Raw genomic sequence first — 24497 nt, 5'->3', positions numbered from 1 at the left:
TGAATTGCAAAACGCACTTTCCTGAAAAACCTGTTCCTTTCTTGCCCCCTTTCACACCCTGCAAGGGTAGACTGTTACTCATTTAAAATTCCGTTTTAAGTTCATTCCTTTTTGCAGGAGGAAACCCTTCAGAGTTATTTCCAAGGGTCGCCAGTACAGGAATGGCAGCATCAAGTTATAGAATAAAAATATGCATTAATATGTTATGTACACCCTAAAAAGACCAAGGTTTCAAAGTACAGCAACATTTTGGTGGTGCTTCCCCCTCAACAAAAGTCAGAAATGCCCTGCTTTTAAGGATGGCCTAGTAATTTTTGCATGCAAACCATTGCAGATGGCATGGTAGTTTTATCCCAAACCCTTAATCTTCACCTTTAGGAATGAAGGATGCAAGTGAAACAAAAGGAACAGCGAAATAATTTGAAATAGTTATTAAGATGAGGCAATTGTTTTCAATACAATGCAGCAATAATATTTATTCCCCCCCCAACCAGGCCAGTTTTAAGACTCAATAACATAATTACATGTTTCTACTAAGTCCTATAGCTTAGCAGAATTCACAGAAGTGAACATGAAGGAAACGGGGAATGCAGAAAATGCCTCCAGAGAGCCAAGATCAGCTGGATATCCGAGCTTCAAAAAGTGCCATAACAAGCATTTTCCAGCTGCTGGGATCAAAATAATTTATAGCATTTTCTTCCTTAGGTGGGTTGCACTGATTCAAAAGGAAAGCAGTGTTCTTTAAGGGGTGGGGTCAGGGCTGCCTGGGAGGGGGTCCCGGCCAACAAAATGGCTGGGGCAGGTTCCACAGGGTGGGATGCACTGGGACAACCGATCTCAGTGATCACGGGCAGGAGGAGGAGTTACGCTAAGACCAGACCATGTCATTGCCGAGGAGGCAGGTTTAGTCGTTGTCTGAGGACTATTCCTGCCTCCGGGTCTGGTCCTGACCGGACGGATACTGGATTCAGCAAGGGATACCCACATGACCTGAAGATGCTGCTGTGCAATGCCAGGTCAATGTTGAATAAAACCACTGCCATCCACGACTTGATTGTGGATGGTGGACTTGACCTGGCATGTGTAACAGAGACTTGGTTGGATGAAGCGGATGGGCCTGTCCTTGCCGCTGCTTGTCCACCAGGTTTCTCTTACGCACAGCAACCCAGGCCATCTGGGCGGGGAGGGGGGGTTGCAGTGATTTTTAGGAAGTCATTAGTTTGCACCAGGCGTCCTATTGGGAAGACCCAGTTCTCTGAGTGCATGTTCTGGAAGTTGGGCAATAGGGGCAGTACAGGATTCCTTCTGGTGTACCGACCTCCCCGCTGCACCAAGGATTCCCTGCCCGAGCTGCTTCAGGTCGTGGCGGATGTTCTCCTGGAGTCACCTAGTTTGGTCGTCCTAGGGGATTTTAACATCCATGCCGACACGACCTTACAAGGGGCCGCTCGGGACTTCGTGGAAAGCATGGCCTCCATGGGGCTGTCCCTGAATAAGTCTGGTCCAACTCATAGCCGAGGACATGCCTTAGACCTGGTATTCACCTCTATGGATGTTGGTGATCTGACATTAAAAAAAAGTGAAACTAAAGAAGTGCCATGGTCAGATCACTTCCTGGTACAACTGGACTTCTCCGCAACCCTTCCCCTCTGCAGGGAGGTGGGACCAATTCGGATGGTCCGCCCCCGCCACTTAATGGATCCAAATGGTTTCCAGAGAGTGGTAGGGGATACTTTATCCCATGTTGATGGCCTTTCAGCCGATTCCCTGGTGGCCCGCTGGAATGTGGAGCTAACCAGGGCTATTGACTGTTTGGCTCCGAAGCGCCCTCTCCGGTTGCATGGAGCCCGGACAGCCCCGTGGTTTTCCCCGGAGCTGAGGGCGATGAAACAATCGTTGAGACGGCTAGAGCGCCGGTGGCAGAAAACCCATTCTGAATCCGACCGAACACAGGTTAGAGCTCAACGTCGAGCCTACCAAGTGGCGATAGCGACGGCGAAGAAGACTTTCTTCACCGCCTCTATTGCATCTGCGGAAAATAGCAGCAGGAGACTCTTTCAGGTGGTTCGGAATCTATCGGAGCCACCTTCGTCATCGGGGCCTGGTAGGGACCCCAAGATCTCCTGCAATGCGTTTGCAAAGTTTTTTGCAGATAAAATCGCTCAGATTCGGAAAGAGATAGACTCCACCGTGGGAGCAGGGCCAGGGCGGGAGAGTGCCAGAGTCCTGTCTAGTCCAGTTGCGTGGGATCAATTTCAGTCTGTTACCTCCGAGGATGTGGACAGGCTGCTTGGACGAGTGAAACCAACCACCTGTCTCCTTGATCCTTGCCCATCCTGGCTTATAAAAGCTAGCCGGGAGGGGCTGGGCGATGGGCTGCGCGGGGTGGTGAATGCTTCCCTCTGTGAGGGAGCCTTCCCAGCCCCGCTGAAAGAGGCGGTCATTAAACCGCTTCTTAAAAAAACATCTTTAGACCCGGCCAATATGGCCAACTATCGCCCAGTCTCAAATCTACCATTCTTGGGCAAGGTGATTGAGAGGGTGGTTGCTGAACAACTCCAGGCACGCCTGGAAGAAGCGGACCATTTGGATCCCTTCCAATCGGGATTCAGGCCTCACCATGGGACTGAAACCGCCTTGGTCGCGCTGGTCGATGATCTCCGGCGGGCTAGGGACAAAGGTGAGAGCTGTTTCCTAGTTCTGCTGGATCTCTCAGCGGCCTTTGACACCATCGACCATAACATCCTTCTAGACCGGCTAGAGGGGTTGGGAGCTGGAGGCACTGTTATACAGTGGTTCCGCTCCTTCCTCCTGGGCCGTGTTCAGAAAGTGGTGGTGGGGGATGAGTGTTCAGACCCCTGGGCTCTCACTTGTGGGGTGCCTCAGGGTTCTGTCCTCTCCCCCATGCTTTTTAATATCTATATGAAGCCGCTGGGAGAGATCATCAGGGGGTTTGGGCTGGGTGTTCATCAGTATGCGGATGATACCCAGCTCTACCTCTCTTTCAAATCAGAACCAGTGAAGGCCGTGAAGGTCCTGTGTGAGTGCCTGGAGGCGGTTGGAGGATGGATGGCGGCTAACAGATTGAGGTTGAATCCTGACAAGACAGAAGTACTGTTCTTGGGGGACAGGAGGAGGGCAGGTGTGGAGGATTCCCTGGTCCTGAATGGGGTAACTGTGCCCCTGAAGGACCAGGTGCGCAGCCTGGGAGTCATTTTGGACTCACAGCTGTCCATGGAAGCGCAGGTTAATTCTGTATCCAGGGCAGCTGTCTACCAGCTCCACCTGGTACGCAGGCTGAGACCCTACCTGCCCGCGGACTGTCTCACCAAAGTGGTGCATGCTCTGGTTATCTCCCGCTTGGACTACTGCAATGCGCTCTATGTGGGGCTGCCTTTGAAGGTGACCCGGAAACTGCAATTAATCCAAAATGCGGCAGCTAGACTGGTGACTGGGAGTGGCCGCCGAGACCACATAACACCGGTCCTGAGAGATCTGCATTGGCTCCCAGTACGTTTCCGAGCACAATTCAAAGTGTTGGTGCTGACCTTTAAAGCCCTAAACGGCCTCGGTCCTGTATACCTGAAGGAGCGTCTCCACCCCCATCATTCAGCCCGGACACTGAGATCCAGCGCCGAGGGCCTTCTGTCTGTTCCCTCACTGCGAGAAGCAAAACTACAGGGAACCAGGCAGAGGGCCTTCTCGGTAGTGGCGCCCGCCCTGTGGAACGCCCTCCCATCACAGGTCAGGGAAATAAACAACTACCTGACATTCAGAAAAAACCTGAAGGCAGCCCTTTTTAGGGAAGTTTTTAATGTTTGATATTGTTGTATTTGGTTTCTGTTGGAAGCCGCCCAGAGTGGCTGGGGAAATCCAGCCAGATGGGCGGGGTACAAATAATAAATATTATTATTATTATTATTCTTTTAAGGAATGTGCCAGCAAGTACGGGCAAGGCAGGACGAGGGCATTCCCCAGGATTTTCTTTTTTTACTCTTTAGTTGGAGGAAACTACTATTCTAGGTCTACCGCTCCGTAGTCCAGGCAGTGACATTCCACTCACCATCTGAAACGTTCAGTCCTTTCCCTGGCTCCCTTCAGTGTTCCATTAACCTTGCTGCCGCAAACAACTTCATATCCCAGTCCCACCCCACTCTACTTACCGAAAAAGCAAAACAAAAACAAATAATGAGGCAGAAACACTGGACTACACTCCAGCATTAGTATACCATTGCAGAGGGTTGGACTAGATCAGTGTTTCCCAAACTTGGGTCTCCAGTTTTTTTTGGATTACAATTTCCATCATCCCTAGCTAGCAAGACCGGTGGCCAGGGATGGTGGAGATTGTAGTCTGAAAAACAGCTGGAGAGCAGGCCCAAGTTTGACAAACACTTGGCTATATGACCCTTAGAGTCCCTCCCAACTCTACAATTCTATGATTCCTCTAACTCTCCCTTTTCCACCCTACCAAAAAGATCAGTAGATCTGGGCTACTTTAAAGGGTTGGTGCAACACCCATGTTGTCACAGTCCTGCAATATGGGTATAATGATGGTGGATTTGTGCCAGCAATGGATGGGTAATTTTTAAAATGTTCACAAACTTTGGGTGAATATCTTTTTAAAAAAATGAAATAGGACCTGTCAGTCATAACAAAAATGAACTCCCACTTCGTTTTGGGGATACCTTTTACCTAATCACAACCAAAGGACGATGGCATTTGCAACCTTTTCAGGTAAGCTGAGTTTGAAGTTTCTTCTGAAAGGCAGTAAAGAGGGAGGCCGACCGCACCAGGGGGGGGGCATTCCACAGATGGGCAACTGCCACTGAAAAGGCCCTCTTACAGGTGAGTGCCAACTGGGCAACCCTGGGTGGCAGCACCAACAAGGCCTTGCCTGCCAGTTGTAGACACATGGAGCCTTGGCGACGGAAACTATCATGTAACTGATTCTGCCATTCCCCATTACAGGTACGGTAATTCTGGTCACAGCTGTTATCCCAGTATACAATTTAGGTTGTTCCTAAGGTAAGGTTAATGCAATGTTACCAACATGCTGGGCAAACGTGATATTGTCTCAGACCTATGGCTGAGCCTCTTTACTCTAGAAATCCCAAGGGACAGATTACTTGCACTTAAAAGTCATCGTGTGAATTCTAGAGCATTCTACACGAACCCATTTTGGTATGGCTCATTTCACAGTCTGTTCTCATAGTTTGTCCTGTTACCAGAGCCCTGACAGGAATCAGCATTAGCTCCCCCCTTCCCCCCCCCCTTTTAGGTAATAAATTATTCAGATCCATTATGCACTATTTATTATAGAAATCAATCTGGATAAAAATCTGAAGAAAATGGCCAGGCTACTTCCTTTATTGTATCAAGTATCAACATAAGTAATCAAATCTAGTCAGCCTGAATTTATTTCAAAGGGGAAATGTGGGTATCAGAAAAGGAATACTAGATAATCTGAAGACAATTATCTCCATGTATAATTCTGACAGTTAGCGGAGGAACACATATGCATACAAAAAGGAAGGACCCCCCCGTCCCCAAAATATTATTTTTCAAAATAGGCGCCCTTATCCAGAGAAGAAATTCTGACATCAGTTTCTAGACGAGGAGCTGCAGGAGGAAAGAAAATATGCACCCAAATTATTACCCACCATGTGAATTTTGTTTATCTGTATTGTAATTGGATGCACATACCCAGGCCATCTCAATATCGCATGTAAATATACATAAACAGAACCAGATGAGGGCAAGAGCATTTCTAAGTTTGGAACTTCACGTCAACTTATGGAAATAATGTGTCACATCCATTAATACTACTTTATTATCAACCACATCTTCCCAGGAGACTTGGCATTCCATTTTGATAGCGGAAAAGAGCTCTGTGTTTTACGATGTTCCAGAAGAGCCATTAATGCACTGCTTCGTAAGACTAAGTGCCCTGCCAAAAATATGCTTTGTAAGTCACTGCATTACCAAAAATACGGTTTCTGAACTAATATTTTGTTTAGAATAGTTGTTCCACAAGTGTATAAACTGAACTGTCAGTGGCGGTAAGTGAAAATTAGTAATGCTTTGTTGAATATACCTGAGCTCTTACGTGGTTAATTGAGTTTGATTAATATCGCTGTGAGTCAGATCCTAGGGAACCACTGTTTGGACTACCAATGCTCTATTCCAGCCACTGGAAAAGGGCAGAAACTATGCTTTTCAACAGAAGCAGAATATTCATGTTAGTTCTCTGCATGCACAGGATCTGTTTTCTTCACTAAAATCAACAGAGTGGCCTATCTGTACAGTACGCCCATATCAGAGCACACAAAAGGATTTGGCAATGGTGTCCCATCTAAGAAACACTATTTCTTAATATTTCCATATAATAGACATGTACACCCACCATGGTAGATGTTTTGAATCAATGGAAAACTGGTTTTAGTTATATCTTCTCTATCTGCTACTCACCGCCTAGTAAGTTGGTACTGGAAGTGACCTCTCAACACTTACCAGCCAATTGTGGGCTCCTAGAAGACAAAGCGGGTGGCGCTGTGGTCTAAATCACAGAGCCTAGGGTTTGCTGATCAGAAGGTCGGTGGTTCGAATCCCCGCGACGGGGTGAGCTCCCGTTGCTCGGTCCCTACTCCTGCCAACCTAGCAGTTCGAAAACACATCAAATAGATAAATAGGTACCGTTCTGGCGGGAAGGTAAACAGCGTTTCCATGCGCTGCTTTGGTTTGCCAGAAGTGGCTTAGTCATGCTGGCCACATGACCTGGAAGCTGTATGCCGGCTCCCTCGACCAATAAAGCAAGATGAGCGCTGCAACCCCAGAGTCGTCTGCGACTGGACCTAACGGTCAGGGGTCCCTTTACCTTTACCTTAGAATACAAAACAGGAGCCCTGCCCACATCAAAAGGCAACATCTTAAAGAGCACCTAGAATGGTGATGTGGGTTAAGTTTTCTACTTCCTCCAAGACATATATATATAGACCCCTTTTAACAGTCTACAGAGGGGAAAACAGGAAAATGATGACACGGGCTTCAAGTTATTTTAATGCTATGTAGAAAAAAAGCCGTGTTTTTAAAACCCTGAAATAAATCTCCCACAGCTCAAGCAACTGCTGCAAAATTCTTGTGGTAGGATGTAAATTGGGGGGAAAGAGAGTTAAAGACACATTGTGGACTGCATATTTACTACACTTATGCTCTAGACTTGAGTTGACATTACCTCCGCAAGTAACACATGCTCTTAACATACCAGCTATAAGCCATAGGCGTTTTGGTGCAAACAGTTTAGTTTCGCCTCTGCTTCAAAAAGACACTAGAACCAAGCAGCTATGAATCTCATCTAGGAGACGTCTGAATAATAGTTAAGTGCATGCCCCGACATGTTCTGGGTGCACAGAGCAGAGACCGTCATGCAGACCCAGGTCAGTGGACAAGTTCATATGGGGACAGTCTGCTTCTGAGAAAGATTCAGCCTACGTAACAAATGAAATTGATAAAAGGTGCTCCCAGCTAACACTAACACCGAGTTAACCCTGATGACAGATGGAAGCTACCATCCATCTATCCCGGAAATGACCACCCCTGCCAGATAATTGGTATTGCCCCTTCTTTCTTATCTGGATTCATTACAGCTTGTTCAAACTCAGCCTCAACGCAGCTGCTCCTGGATACTTATTTAGCAGAATATATAGTGTCATTACACCAGCCCACTAAAGCTCTAGTCTCCCAGCAGATTCACATTTATGTTAAATAAGTGTTTCCCAAGCTCAGGTCTCCAGCTGTTTTAAAACTACAGTTCCCATCATCCCCGACCACTGGTCTTGCTAGGTAGGGATGATGGGAGTTGTAGTCCAAAAATAGCTGGAGACCTGAGCATGGGAAACACTGTCAGTTAAATAACTACTACTACTACTACTACTACTATTACTACTACTAATAGTAGTAGTTACTCACCCCTCACTGTGAGATCTAAAAAAGGTAATACTTTAGGACACCCTCTGTTTCTATATTACCACTGTTATCGTCTAAACTGGCTGACAGCCTCTCACCATGATTTCTGGTGCATTTCTATTCCAGTTCTATGTGGAGATACCAGGGATTGAACATGGGATTTTCTGTATGCAGAGCAGATGCTCTACCACTGAGCTATGGTAAAACCTTGCCAACTTCGAGGAAGCTGAGCTAGCATCACAGATGATGACCTCTGGGACAAGAAAAAGGACCCAACTACTCAAGAGCCAGACCCCAAACCCATAATTTCCTGAGCTGGTTTAGTTGAAAATGTGACTCATCGTATCCAAAGCTGCTGCTCAAGAGGTTCTAAACTATAAAGAGGGGAGAATTTCTTTTGTCAACTTCTGTACACAGTGCCAGTGAAGCCATTTTGGCCTGGCTTAGGAACAGTGTGTCATCCAGATGTGTGCTCTACTATACATTCAATTATCTTCCCTAGTAAGGGAAGCTCTGAGATGGTTGCAGGGATGGTGAAATTATCCCAGTCTAAATGTGGCTTGAGGAAGTCTGCTTATTTAGAATATAGTGTTCCCTGCCACTCTTGGAGATTCTGTTCAGCTACAACCCATCAGCTCCAGATAGATAGGTCAGGATGCGGGTGGCGCTGTGGTCTAAACCACTGAGCCTCTTGGGCTTGCCGATTGGCGGTTCGAATCCCTGTTATGCAGTGAGCTCCCGTTGCTCTGTCCCAGCTCCTGCCAACCTAGCAGTTCGAAAGCACGGCAGTACAAGTAGGCAGGAAGGTAAACAGCATTTCCGTGCACTCTGGTTTCCGTCACGGTGTCCCGTTGCGCCAGAAGCGGTTTAGTCATGCTGGCCACATGACCCAGAAAGCTGTCTATAGACAAACACCGGCTCCCTCGGCCTGAAGCGAGATGAGCGCCGCAACCCCATAGTCGCCTTTGACTGCACTTAACCATCCAGGGATCCTTTACCCTTTTTTTACCTAGATAGGTAAATGGTCAGGGTAGGTGAAAGTTGTAGTATAGCAACATTGGTATGGCTATAGGTTCTTCTCCCTTGTTTTAGAGAATCTTGTTTTCTCCTCTCTGAAAATAACCCACCTTTTGAGTTAACACAACAAATTTTAGGCAACGACAACAAAAAAGGAATCACCAGCTCCCTCCTTATCCATATTTATATATTCTGAAATAGGACAATAATAAGGATTAGAATGTTTCCAAAATACCAAAGACAGCGTATTGGACAGCTAAAGAAATACAGGGAAGTACTTCTATTTATATTTACTGCTATGCAACAAAAATTCCTAACATTTTGCTGAATTTGCACCATCAGCAGCTAAGCAGCGAACAGCAATGTTTAGTGGTTTAATCTGTCACAACTCCAGAGCTAAAAACTAAGCTCTAATGAATTTCCTGCAGCTGAAACAGTGAATTTATTCAAATACTCTCTTTACTATGAATTGCAAAACTATAAAACAAACAGACAACATTTGTGCTTTCAACAGAGTCAGTCAGTCAAAATAAGAAAGGGGGTCATTTTTCATTTGTGCGAAAAGTTTGTCAGATCAGTTAAATTATGTGAAACAGCCACACCTGATTCTATAGTAACAGATCCTCGTGATTACTATTAGTATGCTATTTGCTAAGCAAAAACAACTGTTTTGTCTAATGAAAAAGAAAATTCTGCAAAAACATTAGTGAATCACATTCCATGCCTTCTTTTCCTTCCTTCTGAGAAACAGGGATTTCTGTCAAACAGTAGCCCCAGACCAGCTTCGGTACCTGAAAATATGAAGTCATAGATCCACATTTGTTGATAACACAAGTCTTATCAAAGCAGTCAAAGCCAGGGATTGTGGTTGCTCCTGGCTCATGCTAACGGAGGAGAGAAGCAGGTGCCATTGGCTTGTTCACAGTAAACCATTAACTATACTTCAGCCTTCTGAAGTATTAAGTCCAACTGAAACGTGCCACTGGGCAGGGGCACAGCAGGTGTCTACATCAGGTTTATTGTTTAACGTTCTAACCGTCATTTTTCCAGCAGTGTTAGCATACCAGCACATCTGCCCAGGCCAAAGTTGTTTCCTTGGGTTAAGGAGGAAATCTGGCGTGCTTTGGCTACAACTAAAGTTACATCATCTCATGCCCTCTTCTACATTTCACAGATGACATTCGACAAAGCTACCTGAACAACCTCTCCACAATGCATTGCTGAAAGCTGTTCCATGTCTGTTGCACAATGTATTAATGTTTTCTTCAACAGTCCACTGGCTTCTGAAGTGGGCTGTATTAGTAAAACTGGCTGTGGCACTTTTCCTTCTCTACAAAGCAGCTTGTGCTTAAAAAGGAATTGCGACTCAAAGCACGTTCAGCAATAATTTACTATGTGGCTAGGTAGTTATGGTGACATGGGAAACAAATGGCGCAAGAGCATTTTATGTTCAGGTGCATTCACTGTCATGCAAAGTTTTCCTGGAACAGATGTTAAGCTAAGTGGGAAACAGTTCAATAGTTCCACCCTGGATCCTTGCTTTATTGCTACCATTTCAGTAGTGGATGATTTAAAAGGAAATCAGAAGCAATGGATTGTGGGATAGATAACTGAGTATTGCCGTATCAGATTGTGGTGGAAATGAATCTATTGGTGTGACAGTATCGCCCCCCAAAAAACACACCCCCAACCTTCTATTTTGTCCATTGTGAAACATGCTGGTAGCATTTGCTCTTGCTTTCTGATGGACTTCCTGGTTTTGTTTTTAAATGCGCATGTGAACAGGTATCTATCTGCATGCATGACGGGAATGGAAAAAAGACGCTGTGTATAGCGTGTGTGTGTGTGTGTATGATTCCCAGGCAGGACCAAACATTTACATATATAGAAGTGTGCATGCACACGAAAGCTGATACCAAGAACAAACTTAGTTGGTCTTTAAGGTGTTACTGGAAGGATTTTTTTTTTTTACTATGGCAGACCAACACAGCTACCTACCTGTAACTGATACATACATTCTGTCATGCTCCCACCCCCTGATATAGGGGGCAAGCGGCAGAGTAGCAATGAATATGAAGAATTAAAAACAAAACAAAACAGGAATGTGCGGAAGCTAATGTGGTAATTTCACACACAGAAAATTGAATCTGCATGATCCATCTGCAGTATAAAGCCCCTTGTCTGGAAGCACACTTATAGAAGAGAAGTTTAAAGCCATCTAAATTCTTCAGGTTGGGTGCCACTAGCTCCATATTTCACCGATGACTTTCTTGTTTACAGTACAAAGGTCAACTTTTAAAGACTACATTTGGACTTCCCCTGGATTAAACAAATAAGGAGCAGCTTTCCATAATATGCATATGGATCTGTCTATAAGCACGAGTACACAAATAGGAAACTGCGGCAAACTGTACAACACTCCCGACTGGGCTAGATTTGCCTTTCTTCTTCTAAATTAGGAATCACAATAAACCAAACAATTCCTCTGGTTTTTACCTTTTTTATTGCATTAATGAAAGCCACTGTTTAAGAGATCACAAGTACAGTAATTCTTTAAACCTAGCAGTCCATTTGCAAAACTTAAGAGAACGTTTGAAACTAGAACAGAATTTAGAACATAGATGCACCCAGTGGAGTAGCAGTTCATAAGCTGACAAATGTCCTGATCCTAACCATATTTAGACAGTAGTAATTTTTACTGATTTCATTTTAATACACTTGTTACAAGTTGGTGTGTTTAACACTGCAGCCTTCTTTAGGATGAGAGCACACATTTAAAACGGGGTGTTTTGTGTGTGTGTGTGTGTGTGTGTGTGTGACTCCCTTTGCCACAGCTGTGTAAAATTGCAGTTCAACTTTCCATGTTAAGTAGCAATTTGGCACCATACAAACCTGTAATTTCAGTCTCTCCGTTAATCTTTAATGAAAGGAAACGTACATTTATTAACTCACAAGTCAAGGTGAATTTAACAAATTTTACCATCCATTCTAGCATCTCTGTAAGCAGATGGATCTCGAGTCAGAAATTTAAAACTCTGCTCTCACAGTTTACATCTCCTATAATTCCATTTCCTTATCTGGGGAAAGCATTTTCACTTCAGACCTGAACTGTTGTAAAAGGTAAAAGGTAAAGGACCCCTGGAGGGTTAAGTCCAGTCAAAAGCGACTATGGGGTTGCAGCGCTCATCTCACTTTCAGGCCGAGGGAGCCGGAATTTGTCCACAGACGGCTTTCTGGGTCATGTGGCCAGCATGACTAAACTGCTTCTGGTGCAACAGAACACCGTGACGGAAACCAGAGTGTACGGAAATGCCATTTAGCTTCCCGCCGCAGCAGTACCTATTTATCTACTTGCACTAGCATGCTTTCGAACTGCTAGGTTGGCAGCAGCTGGGGCAGAACAACAGGAGCTCATCTCGTTGTGGAGATTCGAACCGCCGACCTTCTGATCGGCAAGCCCAAGAGGCTCAGTGGTTTAGACCACACCACCACCCGTGTCCCTCATCTTCCTCATAAATTCTTTAAAAAAATCACTGTAAAGTTGCACCAGCACAGGCAGAATGTAAGCTTGGAAGGAAAGCTTAGCTCTTTATTTATTATGCAAGAAGTTGCAGAACTGGCATATTTATTGCATTTTTAAATAAACACGCTGCTTTTGCTTTTTCACTGCATGCATCAGTTGGATTTCTACAGGCAGGGCAAAAGGGGAAACACAGGAAATATATGTGCGGGTTGCAGTAGGCCTGACACTTCCTGGTTTAAAATCTCAGCCAGCCATGAACTCACTGGGTGGCCTCAGTCATTGCTTTTCCTGACCCAGCTTGCAGATACACAGTAGCTACAATATGGGGAAAGTACTGGTCTTGTTTTCCAAGACAGTTGCAAGGGTTACTTATGTATAATATTATGTAACAATATTAAAGTCAAAGAGGATATAGTGTTATGATGTACTGGATGTCATCGACTTAATTGAACACTGCTCATATATGCGTGGTGGAGAAAATATACTTTCAGGCTTAGAAGCTAGCAAACGTTTACTGCCAAGAAACACATTGTTGTGGAATTGGGTTTTGGTTTTTTTTGCCCCTGTTTCCCTCTTCTATAAATAACTCACATATTTTTGTCTGGCTTGCAGCTTATTAGGTCTTTTGGTTTGCAGTTTGTGTCTACTTATGTTAATCTAATAGCTTTTGGTCCGTCTAATTTCCTTTTTGAGAAGTGCACCTTATTTTCCACTTCTCTAGCTTTTCTTTCTAAGCCTTAACTGCACAATATACAGATACATTCAAAACACTACCAAATCCTTTGTCGCGTAAATACAAAACTGACAACAACACAAACAACGCAACAGACTGTTTGTAACTATATACCAGTAAATTCTTTTTAAATGCGATTCAACACATCATATCAAAATATATGGTTCTATAAACCAACTTATCACATAAACGAAACGTATCAATCTTGTAGTGTTCCACGTGAATATGCTTTTAAGATGTATGCCTGCTAGAATTCTTAAAAGCATCTTTACACGGAACACTACAAGATCGATGTAAGAATTCCACACCGTAGATATTGCCAATATAAGAAATGAATAGATTGTATTTCCTGATCAATCTGCTGGACTTTAATTTCTCATATGTTTCGTTTATATGATAAGTTGGTCTATAGAACCATATATTTTGACATATGTTGAATCGCATTTAAAAAGAATTTATCAATATACAGACACAGCAATTATGCAGCACCTTTCCCAGGTGACAGTGTTATTTCAGCTGGGGAAGTTGAAGTAAGGTAAAGTCTCCCTGCACTTCAACCCTGCTCTGGCTTTATCAGTACAATCTGATTCAGCTAAGATGCTCAGCAACGCCCATCAGCCCACTAGCACAGACACTGCATCTAGACCAGCGTTTCCCAAAGTTGGGTCTCCAGCTGGTTTTGGACTACAATTCCCATCATCCCTGACCACTAGTCCTGCTAGTTAGGGACGATGGGAGTTGTAGTCCAACAACAGCTGGAGACCCAACTCTGGGAAACCTTAATCTAGACTTTAGTTACCAACGCACCTTAAACATTACCATATGTATTGTATGGGTATAGGTTTTTGTGGGCTAGGATGTACTGCAGCAGAGACATTCAAGGGTTGTCATCAACAGGAGTGGGTGTGTACAAGAAGAAGAAGAAGAAGAGTTTGGATTTGATATCCCGCTTTTCACTACCCGAAGGAGTCTCAAAGCGGCTAACATTCTCCTTTCCCTTCCTCCCCCACAACAAACACTCTGTGAGGTGAGTGGGGCTGAGAGACTTCAGAGAAGTGTGACTAGCCCAAGGTCACCCAGCAGCTGCATGTGGAGGAGCGGAGATGCGAACCCGGTTCCCCAGATAATGAGTCTACCGCTCTTAACCACTACACCACACTGGCTCACAAGCACACATGCATGCATGCATGAGCCAGGGTTCCCCTCCCCCCAGCCGGCACAGAGTTCCATCACCTCTTTGTTGCGTTCTGGCACTTTTGCAGTGCCGCCTGCTACACAAGCGCTTTGGGTGGGTGCTCCCCCCCCCCAAAAAGTCAACTGGTTCTGGCACCTCTTTTTCTAGAAAAACCCTGGCATATGCACACACAAACACACAGAGGGAGGGAGAGAAGAAAGAAAGAAAGAAAGAAAGAAAGAAAGAAAGAAAGAAAGAAAGAAAGAAACTGAATAAATAAAAAATACAAAAGCTCTGGAATACAAAAGCATCACACAAGATTTTTCTAGGCAAAGCTCAGGCACGTACAAGGCAAGCACAGTGGCTATACAGAGTATCAGTCATTGGCAAATAACACAGTGTCATAATTCAACCCCTGTGGCGCTGTGGTCTAAACCACAGAGCCTAGGGCTTGCGGATCAGAAGGTCAGCGGTTCAGATCCCCACGACGGGGTGAGCTCCCGTTGCTCGGTCCCTGCTCCTGCCAACCTAGCAGTTCGAAAGCACGTCAAAGTGCAAGTAGATAAATAGGTGGGAAGGTAAATGGCGTTTCCGTGCGCTGCTCTGGTTCGCCAGAAGCGGCTTAGTCATGCTGGTCACATGACCCAGAAGCTGTACATCGGCTCCCTCGGCCAGTAAAGCGAGATGAGCGCCGCAACCCCAGAGTCGTCCGCGACTGGACCTAACGGTCAGGGGTACCTTTTCTCTACCTAATAAATGCAGTAACTGCTTTCTGGGTCTAAAGGTCATTTCAGGATCCTATCACGATGCCCACCGTCCTTATCCTCTTTTGACTATTTCTAATACAAGAACAAAGGAGAGCTGATGTGTCTTTCTGACCTTCACTTCTGTTTCAAAATAGAAGGAAGGGAATGTTCTTGGGTTTAACCAGCTGGCAGTGGCTTGTACTGATCTAAATCTGCCTGTGTAGAGAGCTGGGAGCACTTACTCTCTTATTTCCATTCATCACCTTTCACTCGAAATTTACACAGCCAGTTAAACAATAACTAGCAAAAATCTGACAGTAGCACCTACCATGCCCAACTGCTTAATGGCCTGTCATTATACTTTTTTGTGGTTGGGCAGTGTGACCATAAAATAAATTCCCCCTCCCCCTAAAAATGTTTTTTTTAAAAAAGATGTCCAACAGGATTTTAGGTCTAGGAACATTTTCCTACTTTTTTCCCTTCTCTTGGAGGCAATGAATTGTGCAAAACTGCTGATCTAGGGAAATTTTCTTGGATGGCTCTCCTGGATAAACTAAATTCCAAACACTACATTTTCCTTTCTTTCTTTGCAACTCACTTAAGAGGCATCAAACATGCGCAGCAGAACGGCAACAAATACGCTCAGTTCCCCTTAGCTGTTCAACAGGTTCTCTTTTGCCTGTGGCTTGTGTGTGTGTGTAAGCAAATGAGACCGGGGGAAAGTGTCAGATTTGTATTTATTTGTGTTGCAAAAATTAACTCACATTGCTGGAGCCCACATTCAAAGTGAATGTGCGAATTATTACCTTAGCTCAGTGTTTTTCAACCTTTTTTGGGCAAAGGCACACTTGTTTCATGAAAATAATCACGAGGCACACCACCATTAGAAAATGTTAAAAAAATTAACTCTGTGCCTATATTGACTATATATAAAGTAATTTTCCCACGGCACACCAGGCAACATCTCACGGCACACTAGTGTGCCGCGGAACAGTGGTTGAAAAACACTGCCTTAGCTCATACTGAAAACCCGACCTCTGTCTAACGAAGTTTAAGCGGAAAAATACTTGCTGAATGATGGTGAAGTGTTAAGATGGTGGCTGGCATACAAAGCTTCTCAAGGGTTTAGACTGGGTGGCAGTGGTTTGCTAAGTGATATTTTAATACAGTAAATATTAAATGTATTTTAATACAGTAAACATATTTTATCACTTGCTTGTTAGTTAGCATTGGGTTGCTTTTCGTTTCGTTTTCATTTTGAGGTTGCCACCTACCTCAAGGCTCAGGTTATGAATAAAATAAACCAAATAAATTGCCTTGATCCTTACCCATTTCATTAAAGAAAACGAACTCTGGATCAATACAGAGTATTACTGCCAGATGACCAATCTGTGCTTGTCAATCATTCGGGGAAGCTGGAACAGGATTTATTTAATTTTATTTTTTAATATCAACACAGGGAAGAATATTTTGATAGCCTTTGACCCAAATTCACCTTGCAAATCTGTTGCCTGCAAACCCTGCCCACATTTCTGTTTGGAGCGCACTTCCCCAACCCGGTGCTCTCCCAGGAGTGATGGATTACAAACCCCATCATCCCTAACCACTGGTTATGCTGGTTGAGCATGCTGGATGTTGTAGTTGAACATCTGAAGGGCACTAGATTAGGAAAAGCTAGTTTGGAGGATAGAGTTAAATGTTTCAGAAATGTTTCAGAAATTCAATCTGTCCCTGGATGATGATGATGATGTTTTTTGTTTTTTGCAATGAACTCTACATCAGAGAGCACAGGCTGACCGACCTAAAATCTCACGCCATTTCTTAACTAACCCACTGTGTGAATGCCAATTTAGGAAATAACTGGTGTGTCATTGGAGTACTTATTCATAAACCTACAATGCAAAATATAGTAGCTCAGAGGCAAAACTAGCTAGAGAAATCCTCGGTGGCTTCACATCAGAGTTGCACAGGACAGCTTTCTCGTTTGATCTTCCGTTTCCAACCACCCTGAGGTGTACTTTGATTTCTTAAACTAAAGAGTGCAAGAACAGAAACTGAAATCCCGCTGATGCCAATAAGCCGAACAAGGCCTTATTTATGCCAGAAATGCACAAAACGAGAGATTCGGCGTTTTGATTTAAAGCCATATGGGCTTCCGTTCAATATCTCTTTCTTCCCAGCCTTAAGCTGTTTCCTTAAGCAAAGTCCCCAATGAAGCAAGCAGAAAATTATACGTATGTGATATCATCAAATACGGACATGGGGGGTCCATATTTCTAGGCAGAAAACCCTCATGTGCAGTTAAAAGCCCTGCCTTCATGCACACTTTGTGTACTTAATTTGCAGATAGATGAGCTCCCTTCTCTTTCAAAATCTTGAATTTCTGTTTCAACGCAGTGCTCACGGATCAGAAAAGGAGACCTGGATTTCAATACTAATATTACTACTGCTAATAGCAGAGAACGAGGGGGCAGGGCCTGATCACAGGCATGAACAGAGAGCCTGTTGCCCACCAGATGTTGATGCACTACAACATCTGTAGGGAGGGGGGCAACATGTTGACTATCTGCCATAGATGCTTTAGCTGAGATTCCTGCATTGCAGGGGGTTGGACTATATGACCCTTGGGGTCCAACTCTATGATTCTATGTTCCCCATCTTTGCCGCATATACCGAGCAAAGGGGTAACAACTGCTTTACTACCAGGTGTATTAGAACTCCCCTGGCTGCAAAAAGTGCACATATTCAAGCCTTCTTTCTTTGCAATCAAGAGAGCTAAACATTTCGCTTAAATGTAAAACTATTAAGATAGTGTGGTAAGATAGCAAGACAGAATATACTATGCTTATCCTCCCCCCCCCCCACCAGAGCAGTAGCTGTGTTTGCCTGCCACAGCAAAAACAACAGAGAGCCCCGCAAACACATAAAAGGCGAGCAAATTTATTATTATGGCATGAGATTAATCGGAGGTTTCACTTGATGCCTCTGGGGGAAAAAAAAGGAGTTTAATCCATAAGAGCTCACATCATAATAAACCGACGAATTAGAAAATTCATCAGGACTTGTAGTCACATTTTTGTTGCTCGTGTACCAGTGCAGAGTTTCCAGACCGTTGCATCAGTGAAGACTACTCATAAGGCAACTGGTATGCCAGCTGGTTGCTTCCCTTTCTCTTCGGCAGTTTTCATGGGAGTGGAGAAAATTAAAATAAAACCCTTTGGGGTTGCTAGGCAACTGCAGGGTGGGATATTAACCACTCCTGTGCCAACTGTTGATAATTTTTTAAAATATATAATTCCTTAGTTTATTATTTTTTTGCTACTATTCAAATAGTCATCAATGACCCAAGTACATTAATAATAATAATAATAATAATAATAATAATAATAATAATAATATAATGGGTCCTATTGAAGTACATGGGTCGAATGATGGGTGGGTTCCAACCACAATGAATTTTATTCTCCATCAATGTCAGGCATCGCTATATTGACTTTGATGGTACAGATGATCACACTCCCCATTACATGGGTATAATTAGATTAGGGGGCAGGGGAGGGGAGAAAGAGGAGGAATTGTGACTTGGCAGGACAGTCCTAGGTGCCTAAACCAGCTGCTGCAAAGCTCTGAAAATGGACAGGCATTTACATATTTTTTTTGTAAGAAATTGGGAGCCCACAGCTTGAGTTGATCAGCAGCTGCAGGCCATATCATTTTGTGTGTGTGTGTGTGTGTGTGTGTGTGTGTTGCAATACTAATTTAGCACAACCAAGCGGGAGAAACCCTAGGCACAATGTAAAAGGCTACAAAATAAATAAATAAAAAATAAGCAAATGGAGCTATTTGCATGAACAGTTCCACCCTGCATGCCTAATTAGCAAGGCAATCTTCAAAAGATTTCTGGTAGGCAGTTTTAATCACAAACAACCCTATTCCCCCTTGCATGCTTCTCTTATGAGTCTCATGGTAGAGGAAAAACTAATCCTTTAAAAAAAAGTGTGTGGGGGGGGGGGAGCAACATTTGCCCAGCATATCTAGTCCTACAATAACAAAACCCGTTTCTGCTTACTTTGGAGCGGGACATTCTGTACTGTTTTGGCAAAACAAGCGTTTTAGGAAATATTCATAATGTAATCCAACATGAGCAGATATATTATCAGAGTGATTAAAACGTATTCAGCACAGTGCATGTACAGTTGCCGCTGTCTACAAAGTTGAGTCGTCCATGCGCATTTCAGCACACACACACACACAAAATCCTGCAATTCGCCGCAATTGCTTTAAGCGATTATTATGTTACATGTTTTCGTTTGAGCAAGGCTGATTTTTTTACACTGTCAAAAATTAACAGAAACTCCTGAACTAACGTATAATTATGCAGATTGCATAACACCAGATTAAGTACTGTACTGCTAACGTTTCCCCAAGCTTTGCAATGAAGACTTATCAATGCTGCTACAGCCTCTAGCTTTTTAAACACTACTCATTTTGACATTTTCACATGTCAAACCCTTTTGGTCTAGTGGCGACTTCTCAAATTTTGAGAGAGTGCTGTAGGTGTGATAGGACACAAAATCAGAGAGCGCACAGCCACTGCTGTTTCCCACCCAACCACCCCGGAACAACCTAAAGTCAGCTATGTCTGCTTTGGGAGACAAAAAGAGAAGGAAACTGGTTTAAAGCACCTGTAACAAGACTTAAGATGCTTGAAACTTACACCCTCTCAACAGGGTGCTTTGACTTATGGCAAAGAACTTCCTTGTTACGGCAGGTGGTTTTGTTTTTAATCTGATGCTGCTCTTGTAATATGTTACACTTGTATGCTTCTATGATGCTGCATTTTTTTGGGAACTGTATTCTATTTTTTTCCTTGGTTTTACTTGTTAGCCACCCTGAGTGGTGGGCAGGCACCAAGGGGGCAGATTGTACATTCACAATATGTGCGCATGCATGTACATATTAACAAACACACACAAATTCATTATGGTTCAAAATGTTTGCCAACCAGAAATCTCAAATGTTTAGCAATCGGGAGCAAGTTGAACCTGGCCTGTAGCATGGCACCAGAAATGCAGTAATTCTTAAGCATTTACCGTATTTTTCGCTCCATAGGGCGCACCTCGTTTTTAGAGGAGGAAACAAGAAAAAAAAAATTTCTGGTTTTCCTCCTCTAAAAGCCCTGTTTTTTTGAGGATCAGCTAAAAGTTTTGCAGCTTTTTTTTTGCAAGGGAAAAGCCCTGTTTTTTTGAGGATCAGCTAAAAGTTTTGCAGCTTTTTTTGCAAAGGGGGAAAAGCAAAGAGGAAAAGCCCCATTTTTATGGGGTTCAACTCACATTTCTGCAGCTTCTATAGGAAAGGGAGCCTTTTCTACAGTTTCCAGACAGATAATCTAATCAGCCAGTCACATGTCACTGGGGAAACCAACAACCTCCCTCTGCAGCACATTCAACAAAGGAGGGCAGGGCTGAAAAGGAGCCGGGACTCTTATCTCTCTCCCGATCTCTTGCTGCTCAACTGCTCAGCGGGGTCCTTTCAACACCCCCCTTTCTCTTTGTAAAATAAAAAGCATGATCCTCTTTTGGCCAGTGGGCAATTCAGCTCCAGGGACCACCATTCGCTCCATAAGACGCACAGATATTTCCCCTTACCTTTTCAGGAGGAAAAACGTGTGTCTTATGGAGCGAAAAATATGGTAGCTGCCATATCTTAGGCTCAATGGGAGTCATGGAGAAGAGCTGTATGTATATAATAATAAAAACACCTAGAGACTAGAAACAGGACAGATCCTGAAGTTGAGGCTCCAGTACTTTGGCCACCTCGTAAGAAGAGAAGACTCCCTAGAAAAGACCCTGATGTTGGGAAAGATGGAGGGCACAAGGAGAAGGGGACGACAGAGGATGAGATGGTTGGGCAGTGTTCTTGAAGCTACCAACATGAGTCTGACCAAACTGTGGGAGGCAGTGGAGGATAGGGGTGCCTGGCGCGCTCTGGTCCATGGGGTCACGAAGAGTCGGACACGACTGAAAGACTGAACAACAACAAAGAGACTGTGGACATTGCAAAGCAGCATTGCCAGTGTCCTGTAAGATCAGTTGCCAGAGTGAACCTGCTCATGCCATGTTTGAAGTATAGATTGTGCAACTATTCCATGTAATTTTTTGCTGGATGATTCAGGCAAGGCCCACCACTTGACTGCAGAGAAGAGGCTGTGGATGTAATTGGAAACATTCATTGGCAGTGTCTGAATCTGCTCAGAGATATTTTATTTGGAAGGCCTTGCTAGTGCTGTGCTGAAAATTTCTACAGCTTAAAAGAAAAACCAACGATTCTCAATTAATTAATAGAAAGAAAGAAAGAATTGCATTTGAAAACTATCAAAGGCACTCTTTCATACTACAAATCTCCTCTCCAATGTTCTCTACTCTTGCAGCCTTCTTGGGTGCCTGTGTTTCCTTAACTCACCCAAGACATCATTGGTTGGGCATTCTTGTAAGCATTGAAAGCTGAGGAAGGTGCCAAAATGTGCCTGACAGCTGTTTGGCATTTCTTAAAAAAATTAAATAAATAAAAAAAACTTTTAAAGAAATCAGCCTGGGAAGGATTTTTAAAAAGCTAACAGGAAGGATTTCCCTAAAAACAAAAAAAATCGGCTCATACACTCCAGCCTTCAAAATTTCCCATGTTTCAATTTAAGCTCAGGAGAAGGCACCATGCGGTCACTTCTTCCATGTGGCTTTTCCAGATGAGAAAGCGCAAGCACCCCAGGAGGTTGCAGAGTGCTGGAGAAATGTTCAATTGAAAGAAAACTGCCGACACCACCCACATCTCAGACAATAAGATAAGCTCAACCCCACACCCAGCAGAATTATAAAGAAAATCTAAAGTACCCTGAGAAAGAGGCAGCCTTTTTTTTCCACAATAGAAGAAAAGTTGTGTGAAATTGGTTTCAGCACAACGTTAGGCCTCACTGTACTGATGCTTTTTATGATCATCTGGATGTGGCGTGATTTTGGAAGATGACTTCTAACTCTGCCATTTTATGTTAGGCAGTTGTTATTTTATTGGTTTTCCAGATCATGTATTTTTTAATTGATTCTGAATTCTGTCAGCTGCTTTGAAAGGAGTTAGCCAAGGTATGCACAGATGCATAAACAAACAAGACAAACACGCCTAGCTCTGTAAGAATTTCATGCCACTCAAAAGTAGAAGACCATTAGTATTAAACCTCTTGCAATGAGTTATGGCTGGGTTCTGGAGAGTATTTTTCATACATCCCCCCAACCCCCCAGCTCCCCCTCAAAAGCCCAAGGTTATATGAAAGGCTGCAAAGCGGAGCTTTGAACAAGCCTTCTCAATGTCCATATTCAGCTGAGAAGCTTGCATTCATAATCCTAGTTTGGCCAGAGCGACACTGGCAAGGAGCAACTCGGGGATATGGGAAGAATCGGGCTGGTGGATAAAGCTGGTGGCAAAATGGTGCCCACACCACAAAGCGTTATCAAAGCAGCTCCGTGGCTTCACACCAGAGCCTTGAAACTGACATAAATTGGATGGCTTGCATGCTTCACTTTTTGTGGATCAATGAACTTATCTCTTACAAACAGAAAGCAAAAGATACACAGATGTGAAGAGCGGTATTTGAATTAGCTGTGGCTCCTGCCAAATCGATCTGGAGTACTTAATTGGGACCCAAACCTAGCTTTGGATGAGCTTCAAACCTCTCAGAACATGATGCAACCTTTTTGTGCTTCCTACACCATTATTCTGCTTTAAAAAATCAAGAGAAAACGAGTGAAATGGGCACTTAGCTGGTATACAGTACCTACCCCCCCCCAAAGATCAGTACTTCTTAATATAAATATAATTGTATCATCCTAGCATAGAATGATGCTCCGAAGACAAGTCTGAATTTCTTCTGAGTGGCTGTGAATAGTTATATGAACCGATGCAAGATTTTTATTCCTCATTTTTTTCTGTGGAAGATTAGCCCTATCTTGGATTGGCCCAATGTGCATGGTAATCTGATACTTTGAGAGGAAATGAATTCAAAGAATTAATATAGTTAATTTCATTTGTGTAAGTAAATATAAAAGTAGGCATCAAGAACACTCACACATTGTGCTGTTCGCAGTACATTGCTGAAAATTTATAAACTGCATTAAAAGCAAGGATATTTATACTCTCTATTTAAAAAGGTGTGTGTGTGTGAATCCATGACATGCAAAGCAACTTATACACATATAAGCAAAATTAAGTATATCTGCTGACTCTGCCTAAAGCCCTAAACGGCATTGGTCCTGTATACCTGAAGGAGCGTCTCCACCCCCATCGTTCAGCCCGGACACTGAGATCCAGCGCCGAGGGCCTTCTGGCGGTTCCCTCACTGCAAGAAGCAAAGCTACAGGGAATCAGGCAGAGGGCCTTCTCAGTAGTGGCACCCGCCCTGTGGAACGCCCTCCCATCTCATGTCAAAGAGATAAACAACTACCTTACATTCAGAAGACATCTGAAGGCAGGGAAGTTTTTAATCTGTGACATTTTAATGTATCCTTATATCTGTTGGAAGCCACCCAGAGTGGCTGGAGAAACCCAGCCAGATGGGCGGGGTACAAATAAAGTATTATTATTATTATTATTATTATTATTATTATTATTATTATTAAGTTCTGTTTCTGCTTGTTATGGGGAAAGGTTAGCAGAGCCCCACCCCCAACAGCAACGGCAAATTCTACACTCCCCAGTTTACACCTAATATTTCACCAGGCATGCTCATATACTTGCAAGCCTATCCCCACAGACCAAAAGCACTAAAAGGTTTTAAAAGTCAGCACAGAACATCCTGGTATAGGATGTTGAGTTCTGAAGCCAACGCAAATTATGCACTCAACCCCCATTAAACATTATGGATTATATGCAGGATAAATAAGATGAATAACTGTGACACCACACAGCAACCGAATTCCTAGGCAGGTAGGTGAAAAAAAAAACTTGTTTTGCATTACTAAATGAGGAACATGAGTCATAACTGCACTTATTAGGATGGGTGAATTAAAAAAACAAAAACAAACACAAATATTATTTTGGTGTATAAGCAATTAGCAATTAGCAGTTTACTTTTCCTCAAGCTGTTAAAAGCTGACACCATGCAAGTTGACAACTGCGTTAGGGTCCTAATGAACGGGAGAAAGCTGGAATATCTCCCTAGACAGGAAGCGCCTTGCATGAAGAAGCTGGAAACTAGGCTGCAGTCCAGGCAAGAGCTGGATTTACATTTTAGCAACTTGCACCAGTTTCTCGGTGCAGCAAGCATCTTGACACAAGACAGATTGCTGTTGTCAACTC

At 43.6% G+C, this 24497-nt stretch overlaps 1 protein-coding gene across 2 annotated transcripts in view; it reads right to left on the bottom strand.

Moving 5' to 3' along the window:
- Positions 1–24497, bottom strand: part of PLXNB2 (plexin B2) — a 164755-nt gene that overhangs the window by 108543 nt on the left and 31715 nt on the right. Inside the window, exon 1 of one of the 2 annotated variants that reach the window (XM_033161666.1) lies at positions 9771–9841. The exons of the other annotated variant lie outside the window; for it this stretch is intronic. The gene's annotated coding sequence lies outside the window, so the exon portion shown is untranslated. Of the gene's footprint in view, positions 1–9770; positions 9842–24497 lie in introns of those variants that run through there. 2 annotated transcript variants of the gene reach the window in all.

Source organism: Lacerta agilis, chromosome 10 (assembly GCF_009819535.1).
Source record: "Lacerta agilis isolate rLacAgi1 chromosome 10, rLacAgi1.pri, whole genome shotgun sequence".
NCBI classification, from domain to species: Eukaryota; Metazoa; Chordata; class Lepidosauria; order Squamata; family Lacertidae; genus Lacerta; species Lacerta agilis.
The sequence above is the reverse complement of the archived record's forward strand: the minus strand, read 5'-3'. Positions and strand labels throughout refer to the sequence as shown.